Source organism: Scyliorhinus torazame, chromosome 1 (assembly GCF_047496885.1).
Source record: "Scyliorhinus torazame isolate Kashiwa2021f chromosome 1, sScyTor2.1, whole genome shotgun sequence".
Taxonomy (NCBI): domain Eukaryota; kingdom Metazoa; phylum Chordata; class Chondrichthyes; order Carcharhiniformes; family Scyliorhinidae; genus Scyliorhinus; species Scyliorhinus torazame.
The window spans coordinates 13,945,346-13,964,096 of NC_092707.1; the positions used below are offsets into that span (position 1 = coordinate 13,945,346).

The 18,751-nt window shown below is 50.4% G+C and overlaps 1 long non-coding RNA gene and 1 pseudogene across 1 annotated transcript in view; both read right to left on the reverse strand.

Annotated features, from left to right (window-relative positions):
- The window catches only part of LOC140385690 (uncharacterized), a 73,574-nt gene that overhangs the window by 47,062 nt on the left and 7,761 nt on the right, over nt 1-18,751 (reverse strand). The window lies entirely within an intron of this gene.
- LOC140428924 (transmembrane and ubiquitin-like domain-containing protein 1) lies at nt 1,938-9,550 on the reverse strand (annotated as a pseudogene).

Sequence of the window (18,751 nt, forward strand, 5' to 3'; positions counted from 1 at the left end):
CCTATTTTTCCCTCCCCAAAGTAACTCCTTATTCCCTCCTCCTCCAACCCCTAAGCACCCCCCCCCCTCCACCCCACCCTTTAGCAATGAAATTTCCTTGAAACAGGAATAGCAAGAGGTTGCATCTCACGAAGAACCATTCTTCCAACCCCCTGGGTGCATATTTACTTTTCTCTAACTAAAGGATTTGACCAGATCTCCCAGCCATGCCGAAACCCCCGTTGGCACCGCTGATCTCCCAACTCAATAGGAATTGTCGAGGCGAAGGCCACCACGTCAGCCCCCCATCTCCTCCAAAAGCTCCGGCACCTCTGAAACCCCAAAGATTGCCACCAAAGGGCACGGTGCCAGCTTTACCCCCACTATCTCCGATATTGTGCCAAAACACAGCAGCCCAGAAACCGCTCACCTTTCAGCACTCCCGGATCACGTGCGAATAGTTTGCCGATCCCCTCCCTCACCTTTCATGCTCACCTTTTACCTCTGGGGAAAAACCTGCTCATCCGGCCCCTTGTCACGAGTCCTGTGCACTACCCCGAACTGGATGAGGCTCATTCTAGCAGAGGATGAAGTTGAGTTAATTCGGTGCGTGATCGCACTCAAGATCGCCCCTCCAAGCTCGATTCCCAACTCCCCCTGCCACTCCAATTTTTAAAGAATTTTTTTTAAAAACTTCCCGATTAAGGGGCAATTTAGCGTGGCCAATTCACCTACCCTGCACATCTTTGGGTTGTGGGGGTGAGACACACGCAGACACAGGGAGAATGTGCAAACTCCACACGGGCAGTAACCCGGGGCCAGGATCAAACCTGGGTCCTCGGCGCCTTGAGGCAGCGGTGCTAACCACTCCACCACCGTGTCGCCTCTCATGCCTCTTCTTCCTTATTTCTTCCATCAGTTCCCAGTAACCACCCATAACAAGAATGATCCCTGGAATGAAGAGCTTGTCATATGAGGAGCGGTTGACGACTCTGGGTCTGTACTCGTTGGAGTTTAGAAGGATGAAGGGAGGGTCTTATTGAAAATTACAGGTTAGTTACTGCGTGGGCTGGATAGAGTGGACATGAAGAGGATGTTTCCACTAGTAGGAAAAACTAGAACTGGAGTGCACAACCTCAGACTAAAGGGACGATCCTTAAAAACGGTGATGAGGAGGAATTTCTTCAGCCAGAGGGTGGTGAATCTGTGGAACTCTTTGCTGCAGAAGGCTGTGGAGGCCAAATCACTGAGTGTCTTTAAGACAGAGATAGATAGGTTCTTGATTAATAAGGGGGTCAGGGGTTATGGAGAAGGCGGGAGAATGGGGATGAGAAAAAATATCAGCCATGATTGAATGGCGGAGCAGACTCGATGGGCCGAGTGGCCTAATTCTGCTCCTCTGTCTTATGGTCTTAAAAATGTCTCCAGTCTTCCCCTCTCCCATGTCGTCCCGAGTCAACAATTTCTCCAGTAGTGTCCGTTCCGGAAATTAAGGAAACAATGGTAGTTCCTTGCTTGCAAAGTTCTGAACCTGAATGTATCTAAATTTGTTCTCCCTCGGCAACTCACATTTCCCATGTAATTCCTCCAATTCGCAAACTTTCCTTCAATTAACAGGTCCCTCAACCAATCTACCCCTTTCCTGTACCACCTACCATACATCGCATCCATCTTTCCCGGCATAAACCCATGATTCCTACACATGGGGCCAGTGTTGACATGCCTCTAGCCCAAAGTGCTTCTTTTCACCCAAGGTACAAAGAGCTTTATAGATGAGAACACCACATTGGTCATCTTATTAAAACACAGCTCCATCGAAAAGGTTAAGTCACATGGTGATAATCTAATTGTCGCAACTTCCAAATTATTTTCGAGTTTGTTGATTAAAAAGCAGAGTTTCGGTCAGTCCCAAGACTCGTGTCCCTCACATGGTCCCAAATCTGGAGGTGGATGAAACCTCACCTCCTGTAAACCCCAAAAGACACAAAGCTGAACAGAATGGTGATGCCAGCAAGCGAAATGGTGGCGGGACGGGGTGAAGAACTGCCGATAGCTTATCTGGTAAATACCACAGCACCGAAAGCACGAGGAACGAGACAGGCAGCATGAGGACGCCAATGTTTTCAGAGAATCTACAGTGCAGAAGGGGGCCATTCAGCCCATCGGGTCTGCACCGGCCCTTGGAAAGAGCACGCTACTTAAGCCCACACCTCCACCCTATCCCCATAACCCAGTAACCCCACCTAACCTTTTTTTTTTGGACACGAAGGGGCAATTTATCATGGCCAATCCACATAACCTGCACACCTTTGGACTGTGGGAGGAAACCGGAGCAGCCGGAGGAAACCCACGCAGACACGGGGAGAAGGTGCAAACTCCGCACAGGCAGTCACCCTGGGTCCCTGGAGCTGTGATGCAGCAGTGCTAACCATTGTGCCGGGTGGTCTCAGTGTGCTCAGCTGCGTGACTCCCTGTAGGAGAGGGAGGATTGGCATTCTGCGAGATGTGGCAATGCACAACACAGTTGTTAATGATGTAAAGCGAAGAGAGGGTCTGTGTGTCGTTAGCTGACCCTGGTACATCAGCCAGATCTGGTGTTCCTGATGGGGGAAGTGGTCCTCTTAATATGTCCAATTGTGTCTTCTGGTCTAACGCAAGCTATTCTCTCACTGTCATTCAAACACTTCAGTCTCAGCACCATGGAGCTGTCCACAGAGTCAGTCAGGGGGTTGGTCACTTGTGGATTGGATTGGATTTGTTTATTGTCACGTGTACCGAGGTACAGTGAAAAGTATTTTTCTGGGAGAAGCTCAACAGATCATTAAGTACATGAGAAGAAAAGGGAATAAAAGAAAATACATAATAGGGCAACACAACATATACAATGTAACTACATAAGCACTGGCATCGGATGAAGCATTCAGGGTGTAGTGTTAATGAGATCAGTCCATAAGAGGGTCATTTAGGAGTCTGGTAACAGTGGGGAAGAAGCTGTTTGAGTCTGTTCGTGCGTGTTCTCAGACTTCTGTATCTCCTGCCCGATGGAAGAAGTTGGAAGAGTGAGTAAGCCTTGTGGACAGTCTCAAGATCTTTCCTAACACTTGCAGAGGTTATTCGCTGATGTAACTCTATCTGATGTAACTGTGGGCATCACCATAACACAGTGGTTAGCACTGTTGCTTCACAGCGCAAGGGTCCCAGGTTCAATTCCCGGCTTGGGTCACAGTCTGTGCAGAGTCTGCACGTTCTCCGTGTCTGCGTGGGTTTCCTCCGGGTGCTCCGGTTTCCTCCCACAAGTCCCGAAAAGCGTGCTGTTAGGTGAATTGGACATGCTGAATTCTCCCTCCGTGTACCCAAACAGGCGCCGGAATGTGGCGACTCGGGGCTTTTCACAGTAACTTCATTGAAATGAAATGAAAATCGCTTGTCACAAGTAGGCTTCAAATGAAGTTACTGTGAAAAGCCCCTAGTCGCCACATTCCGGCGCCTGTTCGGGGAGGCTGGTACGGGAATTGAACCGTGCTTTCAAAGCCAGTGATTTAGCCCTGTGCTAACCCAGCCCCAACTGGGTTGTGTCAAGTGTCAATTCAGACTCATTCAGCGGATTCTCTGTTCCCAAGGCTAAGTGTTGACGACGGGGCAAGATTCATGGACTTCCACGACAGCAAAACCTACGCCGCACCTGGACCGATTCAGCGACTGCGGAGGGGCTAGCACCGGCACCACGTGGAACACAATCATTCCCAATGAAAAACGGTGCGGGTTTCGCCGGGTCCCTGATTGACACTCAGGAAGCTGACAAGCTGCAGCCGCACATACACATTGTACTCCCCACACACACCATCCCAGCCGCACATACACATTGTACTCCCCACACACACCATCCCAGCCGCACATACACATTGTACTCCCCACACACACCATCCCAGCCGCACATACACATTGTACTCCCCACACACACCATCCCAGCCGCACATACACATTGTACTCCCCACACACACCATCCCAGCCGCACATACACATTGTACTCCCCACACACACCATCCCAGCCGCACATACACATTGTACTCCCCACACACACCATCCCAGCCGCACATACACATTGTACTCCCCACACACACCATCCCAGCCGCACATACACATTGTACTCCCCACACACACCATCCCAGCTGTTATGGGAGAGGTGTTTTCAGAACCCCAAAATGTATCATGGAGTTCAACCAACCTCCACCTTTAATGGATTGTTGCTTTTGAAGCACACGACTTGTTCCCCAGGTGTGCTCAACACCCCTTACTTCATAAGATAACCCCGAAAATAATACAACGCTACCCAATCCTGCAAACTGTTCCTTTACACATCCAAAAGACTTCACCTTCACAAAAGCAGTAACACACCAGGTTACAGTTAATATATATTTTCTATTGGATGGCAGAGATATATCAGCTTGGTTGACTTCAGCTCCAGCACCTTGCTTTTTCTTCATGCAGCTCACAGCCAAAAAAAAGTCACACCCAAGCTGCTGTCTCAAACTGAAACTAAAACCCAGAACTAACCTGAAAATGGCCGAACTGAACTCAGCTCCACCCACTCTCTGACATCATTATTTTCTTTAAGGTACTCCCACATGACACAGCCAACAAGATGGCACTGGTTACACTGGAGCGCAGCCATCCCGTGGGGTCGGCTGGGGCCAGAGGGCACCTAGAGGGCTGCCCTTGTGGTTGAGGGGGGGGGGGGGGCCATAACGTCTGTGGGCCTAAGTTCACAGTGGACTGTCAGTGACGTGCGCAGCTGCGTGGCTACCTTGTCGGCTGTGGCAATGGTGTTCTGTGTCCATCCACCTCGACCCCACAGCCCACCTCCTGGCCACCCCCCCGCTACTCCCCCCCCCCAGCCCAACTGTCAGCACACTGTGGCGATGTTGGACACTTTCCGTACCCCCTCGCTCTCTCTCAGCAGCCATGACGCCAGTTTCCCGATTTTTAAAAGCACAAGTGAACCGCGCCATCGGGAATCTGCCCCAGTGGAGGCGGAGAATCGCAGAGGCCCCGGAGAATACCGGGTCAGGACCATTAATTATACGCCAATGGCGTTTACTGTACGGAGTGGAACGCATTGACGCCACTGCCGAGGCAATGGAGAATTGCGATTTGGCGTAAAACTGGCGGCCGCCACGATTACGGAGTCAAAAACGATTCCAGCGTCAAAAACGATTCCCCGCCCAATCATGTTTTCCGCTTCTGGTGTCAGCTGACGGAGATTCCCGCCCTTTGTCAACCTCTCAACTCCTTTCTCTGCAGGTGTCTCATGTTTGGCTCAAAACTCTTCCTCCACCTCATTTCCCTCTCCTGCTTTTCCACCTCTTTGCTCTGCTTTCTCTCTGGCTCCTCGCTCTGCTGTTCCCTCTCCTCATCTCCACTCTGTTCTTCCTTCTCGTCCTCATTCGGGTTCTGCTCTTCCTTCTCGTCTTCGCTCTGTTCTGTCTCCTCTGCTTTGAGCAAAGAACAAAGAACATTGCAGCACAGGAACAGGCCCTTCGGCCTACGCCAATCCAGATTCCTTATTTAGGCCTGCTACTTATTTCCCAAACGATCTATATCCCTCCATTTCCAGCCCGATCATGTGTCTATCAAGATACATCTTAAACATTGCTAACGTGTCTGCCTCCACCACCTCCACTGGCAACGCGTTCCAGGCACCCACCACCCTCGGCGTGTAAAACTTTCCCCGCACATCTCCCCTAAACTTTCCCCCTCTCACCTTGAACCTGTGCCCTCTTGTAATTGTGCCTTCCACCCTGGGAAAAAGCTAATGACTATTCACCCTGTCTATACCTCTCGTAATTTTGTAGACCTCAATCAGGTTTCCCCTCGGCCTCCGTCTTTCCAACAAAAACAATCCAAGTTTATTCAACCTCTCCGTATAGCTAATTTAAAACAAATGTAGTGTGCCCAATTCATTTTTTGCCAATTTAGGGGCAATTTGGCTTGGAAAATTCACCCACTCTGCACCTCTTTTTGGGTTGTGGGGGCGAGATCCATTCAGACACGGGGAGAATGTGCAAACTCCACACGGACAGTGACCCGGGGCCGGGACCGAACCCGGGTCTTCGGCACCATGGGGTGGCAGTGCCAACTGCTGCGCCACCGTGAGGTGAATTTCATACTTGCCAATCTTCTCCCCGGTCTCCCCAGAGTCAACCCCCTGATCTGTCAAACTAGGCCCCCATTACCGAGAGTCATCTCTCCCCCACCCTCCCTGGTCTCCTCCGAATCTTCCCCCCCCCCCCGACCAGCCCCTTCCAGTGTTACCCCCGCCTCCCTGAATACCTTCTGACTGGGCCCACAGCAACCTTCCAGCGCACCCCGGACTTTACCACTCTCCGTCGAGTCAAAGGTCTGTTGCCCTGAGTCAAAGGGTGGTCACTCACAGCGAGAACCAGTACCCCCCCCCCGACCCGAGTCAAAGGACAGGGCCTCCACGATGGCCAGGCCCACGATCGGGGCCTACCGATTGGCAGGAGAGCTAATCCCCGGGGGTGGGGCCGATGTTCCTCCACGCCGGGCCCCTGTAGGGCTCCACCACGTTGCCTGGGGGCTGGTGCGAAGAAGGCCACCCATGCGCGGACCCGCGCCACCCATGCGCGGACCCGCGCCACCCATGCGCGGACCCGCGCCACCCATGCGCGGACCCGCGCCACCCATGCGCGGACCCGCGCCACCCATGCGCGGACCCGCGCCACCCATGCGCGGACCCGCGCCAACCATGCGCGGACCCGCGCCACCCATGCGCGGACCCGCGCCACCCATGCGCAGACCCGCGCCACCCATGCGCAGACCCGCGCCACTCGTATCGGCAGCTGGAGCTGCATAAAGCGCTCCAGTGCCGTGCTGGCCCCCTGTGCGGTGCAGGATCGCTGCTCCTAGCGGCCAGGTGATGCCGTCGTAAAACGTTCCGACGTTTACGACGGCGTCAACAGTCTGCCGCAGGAACGATAATCCCGCCCCACGACCTCTGTTGTAATGTCGGAAATGTGGAATCCGGTTTTCCTACAGAAAATTGCTGCAAACAGTGATGGGATGATGACCAGAATCCGCTTCAGTGATGCTGGACAAGACAGTGGGGAGGACTCCCTCCCCTACACCTCTTCAAATTAGTGTCTTGGAATCTTCTATATCCACCCGATAGGCCAGGAAGGTTTTAGTTTAACATCTCACCTGAAGGAGTTGACTTTGGACAGTGCAGCCCTCCCTCGGTATTGCACTGAAGGGTCAGGTTGGAATATTGGAATATAGTGTCAATGTCTCCAGAGTGGGCCCGGGACCCACAACCTTCAGATTCTGCAGGGGGTTGCAGACTGGGTCATGGCTATTACACGGATGGATTGCTTTTTGATTTGAAGTTTTATCTCAAACCTTTATTATGCCACTTTGTCAGAGGCTCCAGTCTACATGGCACGTTACAGCACTGAAAAGGCACTGCGTTTGTGTGCGAGGAGAATTAAAAGAGAAAGCAAGCACAGAACATAGCTGGCTTACAAAGTAATGATAATGAAGCGCTGGGAGCATGGCTGGAACGAGAGAATAGATGGAGAACTGTCATTTTATCTGCTGTGCTACTGAAGAGCAACATGATAATAAGGATGTAGTGGTTGCGACTGCCAATAGGATGAAAGAAAGGACTTGCATTTATACACTGTTTCATCACACTTCTTGGAAATATCCCAGAGCACTTCACAAACAATGAGCAGCTCTCAAGTGCAGTCAGTGTTGTTATGCAGTCAAAGTGCTTCAGGAGTGGCAATCTGGAGACTGTGCTTCATTTGCCTATTTTAAGGCCACCTCTGGGCCAGTCCACCTAGCCTACACTTCTTTGGGTTGTGGGTGGTGGTGGGGGTGGTGGAGACCCATGCCGCAGACAGCGGGGGGGGGGGGGGGGGGGGGGGGGGGGAGAGAGAGAGAGAATGAGTAAACTCCACACGGGCAGTGACCCGGGGCCAGGATCAAACCCGGATCCTCAGCACCGTGAGGCAGCAGTGCTAACCGCCGCGCCACCTTGCCGTCCGGGCCTTTAATTTCTTTGCCAGGATGTGGAACTAGTTACTTATGTACATGTTGAATCTCGCCATAAAGAATGAGGATGCATCAAAGGTACATTTCCATTGAGGGTAGATAAGGCGAAACCACTTCCTCTGACAGCAATTTAACCTCAAGATGAGAGTGAGGATGTTCGGGGCAGAGGGTGGGGGAGGGGAGCTCAAAGAACAAAGAACAAAGAAAAGTGCAGCACAGGAACAGGCCCTTCGGCCCTCCAAGCCCGCGCCGACCATGCTGCCTGACGAAACTACAATCTTCTACACTTCCTGGGTCCGTATCCCTCTATTCCCATCCTATTCATGTATTTGTCAAGATGCCCCTTAAACGTCACTATCTTCCCTGCTTCCACCACCTCCTCCGGTAGCGAGTTCCAGGTACCCACTACCCTCTGCGTAAAAAACTTGCCTCGTACATCTACTCTAAACCTTGCCCCTCTCACCTTAAACCTATGCCCCCTAGTAATTGACCCCTCTACCCTGGGAAAAAGCCTTTGACTATCCACTCTGTCTATGCCCCTCATAATTTTGTAGACCTCTATCAGGTCGCCCCTCAACCTCCTTTGTTCCAATGAGAACAAACCAAGTTTATTCAACCTCTCCTCATAGCAAATGCCCTCCATACCAGGCAACATCCTGGTAAATCTCTTCTGCACCCCCTCTAAAGCCTCCACGTGCTTCTGGTAGTGTGGCGACCAGAATTGATCACTATGCTCCAAGTGTGGCCTAACTAAGGTTCTATACAGCTGCAACATGACTTGCTCCTGAAAGCTCTTCTCCAGACAAAGGGCAATGGAAATTTGGAATAGATTCTCACCGAAAACATGTTGAGGCTGTGGGAGTCAATTGAAATTTTCAAAACAAGATTTTATAAGGCAAGGATATTGAGCATTTCAGAACCAAGTTGGGCAGTTGAAGTTGACGTATTGATCAGCCATAATCTAACTGAACGGCGGAAGAGGTTCAGATGGCTGAATGCCCCCCCCCCCCCCCCCCACCCCACCCCAGCTTCCAAATTTATCTGTGTTGTAATGCAAGCTCCTCAGTTTAAATCCCTTTGGATTTATGTAGCTGATTCACCTTTCACTAGACTTCAATGCCAGAACCCAACAGATAACGCTGGCCATGGGAATATGGTTTACACCCCTGTAACGCTGAACACTCACTCCCCTAACCCAGATTCTCTCATTCATGAACCCGGAGAGAGTGTAGCTTCCTCGTGGAAGCACGGGGCTGCAGACTTGTCCTGCAAAATTATCCACCCATTGTCACAGATCATCTACTGCTGAAGCACTCAGCAATGCCTCTGTTACCTCTATCATCAATTATTCCAATCCTCCTTTGGCCAGCTTCCCATCTTATACCCTCTGGAAACTTAAAGTCATGCAAAGTTCTACTGCCCGAATTTGCTCTCCTATCCCAAACTCTGATATCCTAACTTATACCAAATCCTTTTCACCAATCATACCTGTGGTCATGTCTCACTCTTAAAATTCCTGTCCTTGTTTTCATATCCCTCCATGGTTTCACCCCGCCCCATCTCGGAAATCATCTCTGACCCCACCACGTTCGGAGATCTCAGCACCCATTCAGTCCTGGCCCTGTGTGCATTCCCGATTTTCAACGCTCATTCATTGATGGACGTCTTCAACGGCTGCGGTCTTCTGCTCCGAAATTCTCCTCATTAACCTCCCACCACCACACTTTCCTCCTTTAAGACAGACCCACCTCTTTGACCAAGCTTTTGGTGACCTTTGATATGGCCCAGTATCAAATTAGGTTTGATAACACTCCTGAAAAGCATTTCAGTGTTTTTACGGCATGGAAAATTCCATTTCAATGCAAGTTGTCGTTGTGGCACCTTCATGCCGGAGTCATTCTGCAAAACCAACCAGTTCAAAAGTAATTTAAGCCCAGGCCGTGATATTGTGTTTTCTGCCACTCAGTCCATTGTTCCTCTAATTCAGGGGAAAGTTGGCGTTAACGGAGATGGATTTATTTACATGTTTACAACAGTCTGCGTAATGAATGCAGCATCTCACTCCCAGCACAATCCTAGCTGGGAGGACCGGTCTCTGCAGGCCCTGAGTTGGGCCTGCTTTTATGCCTTGCTCATAACAAGCCCCAGTTGGTTGGCCTCCGTCCCCTACCTGGAAAGCTCGTACTCGGAGTCCCAGGGGGAGGTCAATGACCGTTTGCCCCTGGTCCTCGTGGGGGTGATGACACTTTCCCTGCTGCTTTATTGGGCAGATCCAAAATTTAATATCACTGCAACCAAAAGGTTGAGATCACGCTGTGAACGACTGACTAACATCACCTGGTTGCACCCTTCTCCGAAAACAAAGCAGAGTTTGCTGTTCTTATAAGGCTCCTCATTGTTTTCTCTCACTCAGTAACCAGTGGTAATCCTGTCAAGTTCTTACAAATCTACCACACGATTTGACACGTAATGATAATGTTCTGCAAGATTTGACAAACAGTGACATGAGGGCTCATTTAGTTGGATTATGGAAGAATGTCATACTCCCTTCTATTAAGAAACAACCGCCAGCAGTCAGGATGAAGGAGATGATATCCTTGAAGCCTAAATAAGCAGGGTCTGAGACAGTCAAATGCTGTGATGGAAGCACTGAGGGTAATTCTGCTTGGATGAGCTAGGAGATGGGCTGACTGCCCTTTCTCAATGTGGTTCTCTTGTGAATTACTCATTGCACTCCCAGAGAAAAGTGCTAGGACCACCCATGCTGAGCCTTAAAGGTACCAGAGCAAATAATGAAATATCCCCAAATTACCAGTGACAGAGCTTTTAATGATACAAGTGGCAATTTTATGAACCCTAAATGCAAGTTTTAATAATAATTTTTAAAATAAAAATAATAATCTTTATTGTCACAAGTGGGCTTACATTAACACTGCAATGAAGTTACTGTGGAAAGCCCCTAGTCACCACATTCCGGCACCTGTTCGGGTACACGGAGGGAGAATTCAGAATTTCCAATTCACCTAACAAGCACGTCTTTCGGGACTTGAGGAGACCGGAGCAGACACAGGGAGAACGTTCAGACTCCGCACAACTGTGACCCAAGCTGGGAATCGAACCGGGGATCCTGGCGCTGTGAAGCAACAGAGCTACCCACTGTGCTAGCGTGCTGCCCAAAAAGGATACAGAGGCATTGGAGAAGGTGCAACCTCGGAGGAGGCAGTGGCATAATAGTATTGTTCATGGACTAGTAATACAGAGGCCCAGGGTAATGCCCTGGGGACCCGAGTTCAAATCCCACATGGCAGATGGTGACATTCCATTAAAAAATCTGGAATTAAATGTCGAATGAAGACCATGAAACCATGAGCCTCTTCCCACACTACTTCATCCCATCATCAATATCTTTCCATTCATTTTTCCCTCATCCCACTCCCCTTTAAACGGATCACTATTATCCACCTCAACTGTTCCATGTGGTAGTGAGTTCCACATTAGAACATAGAATTTACAGTGCAGAAGGAGGCCAATAGGCCCATCGAGTCTGCACCGGCTCTTGGTAAGAACACCTTACTTAAGCCCACGCCTCCACCATATCCTCGTAACCCAGTAACCCCACCTAACCTTTTGGACACAAAGGGCAATTTAGCACGGCCAATCCACCTAACCTGCACGTCGTTGGACTGTGGGAGGAAACCGGAGCACCCGGAGGAAACCCATGCAGACAGGAGGAGAACGTGCAGACTCCGCACAGACAGTGACCCAAGCCAGGAATCGAACCTGGGACCCTGGAGCTGTGAAGCAACTGTGCTAACCACTGTGCTACCGTGCGGCCCCATTCTCACCACTCTCTCGAGTTATAATTTGTCTCAATGCCAGTTCCCTGTGACTAACCTCCTGTTCTGTCAGTACTGCATCTGACGTCGATTGTACATCTCCCATTCACCGCCCAAGTCCAGTGCAAATTCCTCATGTTGAGCATCAGGTTGGCACTCGCCTGCAAATTAGCTAAATTAGGGAGGAGGCAAGTGTCAATATTAGTCTTGTGAGTCAGTTTGAATCATCAGACTGATCCTGATCCGAACGGAATGTGATCTTGGTGTTAAGCGAGAGCCATGAAAGTCAGGAAATAAAACCAACATATTGCACATGCTGGAAATCTGGAATAGAAAGTGCTGGAACAACCAGCCTTTCTTTCTGTTCTACCTGACTCTTTTCAACAGCATAAAACCCATCACATTTCTAACTCTCTTCAGTTCTCCGAAGACGGGTCACATTGGACACAATTGAACCAAATTGCAACAGGGTCCCATGACGATCGCGTTTAGCCGGGTGTTGAGAAACATCACACTATCTATCGGGACTTTGTTGCAATTCGGAGCCTCAGTGGGGAAAGCTCCTCCAAGGTCGTACTTCGTCCAGTTTCCTGTACGGAGGAGCTCCGCTCGCCGGAAACTACTCAGTACAGGAAGAGATCAGGATGCCATTTCTCTCGACACCCACCCACCCCACACACAATCCCTGAACCCTCCCAAAGCCCCAACACACCTATAAAGGGGGGACCTTAGGACCCCCCACACACGTGCAGGGAGTCCCCGGGCCCGATCCCCAACAAGGGAAAAGTGCCAGCCTGGCAGTGCCAGGATGGCTCCCAGGTGGCACTGTCAGGGTGCCCAGGTAGCACCAGCAATGCCAGGGTGCTACCCTGACCAGAGGGCAACCATCTGGGGGCCTCCAATCCCCTGGGAAGTCCCCCCAAGTGCCATTCCGTCTGGTCCCTGACGGACCAGCACTGAACGGCATTCTGCCAAGGTCTCCGACGCGAAGGGGTTAGATGCCAGGGCCTCGGTAAATCCGGCGCGTGCACATTAGAGTCGGGCTACCTGTCTCGCTCTAATATGCAGATTTGCAAGATAGTGATCCCACCCACAATGGGTGGGATTCAGATTGCGACGTCTCGTCACACCACGTTAGATTTCTCAAGGCACGGCGAGCCGGGTAGATCCCGGAAGAGGGATCTCCCGACATATACCAGCCGTGCCGCCTTTCAAGCACAAGGCAACTGGTAGATCGTGCCTGTTAGCTCGGTTTTCTCTCCCCACAGATACTTCCAGTCCTATTTCCATGAAAATGTGGAACTTTTTCTTTCAAAACAGCCGTTGAGGATGCTTTTTGTCAAGTGAAAATGCCAAAACTGAGATTGATAAGACTTTTGTTAGAGGGTTTATGGGACCTTGTGGGTAGAGAGATTTGATTTCAAATCCCCCCCCATGGCCTCACTGCCTGCCTATAACCTCATTCAGCCTCACAACCCCCTGGATATTGCTGCAATTCTAACCCCTTGGCCATCCCCGATTTCCATTGATACACTGCTGAGGGTCACATTTGCAGCTACCCGAGTCTTAAGCTCTGGGTTTCCTCCTGAAACCTCTCTGCTTCTTTCTCCTCATTTAAGATGCTCCTTCGAATTTAACTCTTCGACCAAGATTTTGGTGATCTGCCCTAATATCTCCTTACATCATTCAGTGTCAAAGGTTGGCTGTTAACAATTCTGGTAGGTGCCTAGGGAATTTTATTATAATAAAGGCAATAGATAAGGGAAAATTATTGTTGTAGAGATCAGCCATGGTCTAATTGACTGGTATTGGATTGGATTACTGTGTACAGAGTACAATGAAAAGTATTGTCCTGCATGCAGCTCAGACAGATCATTCCGTACATGAAAAGAAAATACATAATAGGGCAAACATAAAATACACAATGTAAATAGATAGACACAGGCATCGGGTGAAGCATACAGAAGTGTAGTACTACACAGTAGAGAAGACGTGTGAAGAGATCAGATCAGTCCACAAGTCCATCAGTCCATAAGAGGGTCATTCAGGAGACTGGTAACAGCGGGGAAGAAGCTGTTTTTGAATCTATTAGTGCGTGTTCTCAGACTTTTGTATCTCCTGCCCAATGGAAGAAGTTGGAAGAGGGAATAAGCCGGGTGGGAGGGGTCTTTGATTACGCTGCCCGCTTTCCCCAGGCAGCAGGAGGTGTAGACAGAGTCAATGGATGGGAGGCAGGTTTGTGCGATGGACTGGGCTGTGTTCACAACCCTCTGGGTTTCTTGTGGTCTTGGGCTGAGCAGTTGCCATACCAGGCTGTGATGCAGCCCGATAGGATGCTGTCCATGGTGCACCTGTAAAGGTTGGTAAGAGTCAATGTGGTCATGCCAAATTTCCTTAGTTTCTTGAGGAAGTATCGGCGCTGTTGTGCTTTCTTGGTCGTAGCGTCGACGTGGGTGGACCAGGACAGATTGTTGGAGATGTGCACATCCAGGAATTTGAAGCTGTCAACCATCTACACCTCGGCCCCGTTGATGCAGACAGGGGTGTGTACAGCACTTTGCTTCCTGAAGTCAATGACCAGCTCTTAGAATAGATTTGAGGGGCTGAATGGCCTCCTATTGCGGTGTTCAGTTTCACACCACCACCACACAGTAAATTCCTAATCTTTTTAAAAAATAAATTTAGAGTACCCAATTATTTTTCTCCAATTAAGGGGCAATTTAGCCTGGCCAATCCACCTAACCTGCACGTCTTTGGGTGTGGGGGTGAAACTCACGCAGGCATGGGAGAATGTGCAAACTCCACACGGACAGTGACCCAGGGCCGGGATCAAACCTGGGTCCTCAGCGCCGCAGTCCCAGTGCTAACCACTGTGCCACATACGGCCCTGTAAATTCCTAATCTTGATCAGAAAGTCTGGAATACCTCAGACCTAGAATGATAAAATAAGATCAATTGTGAAGCATTGTTCATCTTCGGCTCGGGCATTCTGAACAATTGAGAGAGGAGGAAGAATTGATAAGTCAACCCATCAGGTCTGCATTCTCATCCAGAAAATAGCATTCATAACAACTTGCATTTCTAGAACACCTTTAATGTTTCACAAGAAGGTTCTCTGAAAAGATGCGACGCCAAACCACACAAAGAATTATTAGGATGGATGGTCAAAATCTTGGTCAAAGAGATAGGTTTTAAAAGGAGTATCTTAAAGAAGGAGATAGACGTAGAGATTTATGGAGGGAATTCCAGGGATTGCTGTTCAGGCAACTGAAGACATGGCTATTAACAGTGGAGAATTGAAAATAGAAGATGAATGTTGTGACTGCCAGACTTTACAAGACAGTTACGTTTTAAACTGTCTCTTTTAACTGAAGGTAAAAAAAAGGGATTGTGTGAAGGTGCACTGAATCATGCCTGACAACAGGGCCATGCGATCTGATTGCCAGGGGATGGGGTCCAGGTTAAAACCTACTGAAAATCAAGTATGAACAAAATGACCAGGAAGCCGCTGTAGCCCTACGCATGTTGCTTCGGGGCCGGCGTGGAGAAGGGAGCCACCGCGCATGCACAGCAATCGCGCCGGCCCCACTGCGCATGCGCAGACCCGCGGCACCCATCTGACGCCGGGATCGGCAGCTGGAGCGGCGTGGGTCGCTCCAGGGCCGTGCTGGCCCCCTGTAGGGGTCAGAATCGCTGCTCCTGATGCCATGTTGACGCCGTTGAGAAACACGACGGCGTTTACGACGGTGTCAACACTTAGCCTCAGGATCAGAGAATTCCGCCCAGGGACACTCCGATTTAAAAAAAAGAAATTTAGAGTACCCAATCATTTTCTTCCAATTAAGGGGCAATTTAGCGTGGCTAATCCACCTAGCCTGCACATCTTTGGGTTGTGGGGGCGAAAACCACGCAAACACAGGGAGAATGTGCAAACTCCACACGGACAGTGACCCAGAGCCGGGATCGAACCCGAGACCTCGACGCTGTGAGACAGCAGTGCTAACCACTGCGCCACCGTGCTGACCATCGGACTCTCAGATTCAGTCACACATCAAGATTGGATTATTAGTTGCCTGTAATCTTTAGTTGATGTTGACTTTAGTTTGTTGGCAAAGTCCTAAAATGTGAGATCTCGCCGTGTGAATCCTTGCATAGGACACAGGGAAATTTACACCTTTTTAAAATATGGATCCGTCTCTACAGCAATCAGAATTGGAGGGGCTCGAGTTCGGAGAGGGCGCAGGTCATGAGGCGATAGAGGAAGGAGAGAATTATTTGTAAATAAAACATAAAATAGAAACTACAAATTGGAATAATAGCATAAACCGAAGAATGATAACCTTGGCGAACTGATGTAAATGTTGTTAAATCGCTCAAGTGAATTAACCCAACGAAAAGCTGAGTCAATCAGGTGAGGTGATTTGTAGCTTGGGTCCCTGGCCTTTGCTGAGGCAGCCAGTCTTTGCCAAAGGGCAAACAGAGTGTGATTATTTTGCTCAGTGAGGAAGGAAAGATCAGCTGAGATTCCGGTTTGTGGTTGCTGCTCAGTGACTGAGTGGAAACGGCTGTGACAGGTGAGGATCAGACTGGGCTCAGTTGTAATCGCGCGCGCACACGCACGCACACTCCCCTACACACACACACACACTCTAGGCTTAGCTAACTTTTCAAGAGGGGTGGAACGTAGAACATAGTGCAGAAAAAGGAGGCCATTCGGCCCATCGAGTCTGCACCGACCCACTTAAACCCTCACTTCCACCCTATCCCCGCAACCCAATAACCCCTCCTAACCTTTTTGGTCACCAAGGGCAATTCATCATGGCCAATCCACCTAACCTGCACGTCTTTGGATTGTGGGAGGAAACCGGAGCACCCGGAGGAAACCCACGCACACACGGGGAGAACGTGCAGACTCCGCACAGACAGTGACCCAGCGGGGAATCGAACCTGGGATCCTGGCGCTGTGAAGCAACAGTGCTATCCACTTGTGCTACCGTGCTGCCCCAAACTCGCAAGCAGCAAGGATTCAAAGCCTCTGAAGGAAAGGGGAAACGTGCGCCAAAGAAACCTCAATAAGAAGCCTGTGGAATTCAATGATGGAAGGAACTTTGTCAGGGTGTTTAATGATTTTTGAGGTTTAAACAAAGGGGAAGAGATATTAACATTTGCCCATGTATCACTTCTGCTTCATGAGATATTCTTCCTGAAAGTTGCCAGTAATTCCAAACCCTGGACTTTCCAAATTACTCCAAAGCAAATGAAGCAGATTGACTCTTTATTAACAGTCTTACTGCCAAGCACTGCAGGCCTCCTATTCTGTGCACAGAGTTGCACATTGCACCAATCTTGCCTCTCCACACATGGGCTGTAACAGCTGTTCGAACATTCAAACAATCCTTCCAAAATCAAGAAACTATTCTCCCAATACATACAGAAAAATAGGGCAGGACTCTCCAACCCCCCGCCGTGTCGGAGAATCCCCGGGAGGGGCGGCGCAAATCCCGCCCCGCCGCCGACTGCCGTAATCTCCGCCGCCGTTTTTCGGGGGGGGGGGGGGGCAGGGTTCACGCCACACCGGTCGGGGGCCGTTGCCAGCAGTCCCCCCCCCGGAAATTCTCTGGGCCCCGATGGGCCGAGCAGCGGTCCGTTTTTAGCCAGTCCCACCGGCATGAATCACTCAGCTCACGTACCGGCGGGACCTGGCAGGTAAGCTGGCAGGGGCAGTCCTCAGGGGGGTCCGACCCAAGGGGGCCCCCCACGATGGCCTGGCCCATCGATCTGCGGGCAGGCCTGTGCCATGGGGGCACTCCTTCCTTCCGCGCCGGCCCCTGTAGTGCTCCGCCATTGCCGGTGCGGAGAAGAGAACCCCCCGCGCATGTGGCAAAATGCGCAGGCCGGCGGTTCCGCGCAAGATCACGCAGACCCTTTGGCACATGCGCGAACTCGTGCCATCCCTTCGCCGCCGGCTGGGGGGGCGCCAACCCCTCCGCTGTCCACCTACCCCCCGAGACAGGCAAGAATGCTTCACCTTGGGGGCCTGTTGATGCCGGAGCCGTTGGCCGAAGGGAGAATCCTGGCCATAGAAGACAGGAGCAGGAGCAGGCCATTCAGCCCTTCGAGCCTGCTCCGCCATTCGTCACGATCATGGCTGATCATCCAACTCAATATCCTAATCCTGCCTTCTCCCCATAACCCTTGATCCCAATAGAAGTTAATGCAGGCAATTTCAGGATCCAATGTCGTAAGACAAAGATTTAATCCCTCCCCTTCCCGCACCTCCTACAGTATTCTTGCATTGGTAACATATTGTGCCAACCTCTGTTGGTGACATTACGAGAATTTTCCCTCTGGGGCCAAGAAGCAGAGGTTGGAACTGCTTCCGGCTCCTGAAACTGCCCCGGGAACAGTCATTCATTGGGATTTTCAAGGGGGGCTGCCTTTCCAATCGAGGATCATGGGCAGGCTCGCGAAGCTGGAGGACCAATCAGAAGGCTGACAGCAGCAAGAGCAGGCTGTATTGAAGAGAGAGCGTACGGTCATGTGAGAGTACCTTGAAGAAATGGTTGTTTAAGAAATGTACCTTTAAGAAATGGGTGTTTATCAGTGATCTCAGGGTGTGGGTGGAGCTGGGCTGTGTCAGCTTTTTACTTTCGTTGTAGGCGGTTTGCTGCAGGGTATGTTTTAATTTTGTTTTCCATGTTGGAGCTGAAGCCAGACAAAGCAGGTGTACTGTTGATCTCTCTGCCATGAAAAGACTATCTGTTGATCATTTGGTATACTCAGAATTATAAATGTTTTCAGTAGTGTATGTAAACCTGATGCGCGTCTGTTAAAAAGGTGTTTCTTTTGTCTTCTGGATGTTG